The sequence below is a fragment of the Crocuta crocuta genome, unplaced genomic scaffold (genome assembly GCF_008692635.1).
Source record: "Crocuta crocuta isolate KB4526 unplaced genomic scaffold, BGI_CrCroc_1.0 scaffold67, whole genome shotgun sequence".
Lineage (NCBI taxonomy): Eukaryota > Metazoa > Chordata > Mammalia > Carnivora > Hyaenidae > Crocuta > Crocuta crocuta.
The window spans coordinates 9,966-11,185 of NW_027531896.1; positions in this window are offsets into that span (position 1 = coordinate 9,966).

Here is a 1,220-nt window from a genome sequence, read left to right on the forward strand (position 1 = left end):
TTTTGTTGCCCTTTGCTCATTTATTTTGTTTCTTTTATTCCACATATGAGTGAAATCATATGGTATTTGGCTTTCTATGACTGACTTATTTTGCCTAGCATAATACACTCTAGCTCAGTCCATATCACTGCAAATGGCAATCTCCATTATTTTTTATGACTGAGTACTATCTCATTATATACATACATAAAAAATGGATCAAATATATATATATGGACACATGGACACATAGACACCTGGCTATTGTAGATAGTAATGCTCTAAACATCAGGGGGCATGTATCCCTTTGAATTAGTATTTTCATATCCTTTGGGTAAATACCTCATCATGCCATTGCTGGATGATAGGTGAGTTCTGTTTGTAACTTTTAAGGACCTCCATGCTTTTTTCCAGTGTGGCTGCCTAGGTTTGCATCATCTTCCTTCTTCTTGAGGGTTGTGCAGGCTGCAAGAGTGGTATCTGTGTGAGAGCTCCCCCTTCAGACCTTCCTAACACCATTTTGAAAGAGGTTTTCTCTACTCATTTCACAGGCACAAGCTTGCAACCGGTAGATAAATAAATCCTGGAGATCGAAAGCACAGCATAGGCATTATAGTCAACAATAATGTGTTTCTAAGCTTCACAGTTGCTAAGACACTAGATCTTAATTGCTCTCACTACAGAAAAAGAAATGATAATTGTATGACCTGGTAGAAGCATTAGTGTACCCTAAGGTGGTAGTCATTTTGCAGCATATGAATCTACCATATCAACACATTGTATTCCTCACACTTACACAATATTCTAGGTCAAATATATCACAATGAAAATAATCTAGTGCCACCGGCTTGGATCATGGAAAAGAGTGATATTTAATGGAGTGGATGTGACAGGCACTCCATAACACCTTTAGACATGTGTTTATAAACAGAGGTGATGAAGATGGTCCCAAGAGTGTTACCTGCATGCTACTTTGAGAAGAGCATTACTTTAAGGAATGTATGTGAAAGCCTTTCTGCATGGTATACAGAGGGGTACACAAAACCACAGGTGAGAAAGATGCTTAGAATAGTGAAAATAAGAAAAAAAGAATGGTGAGCCTCTCTCCTGAGAATGGAGATCAAGCTCTACAGCAGAGAAAGCTCCCCCAGCCGCGGGTGGGTTGGCGTGGATACCTGAGCTGTAGGGACCAATGATTGAAGCTGCTGGTCTTTTCTAAGAAACTGCAAACTGTCACCCCC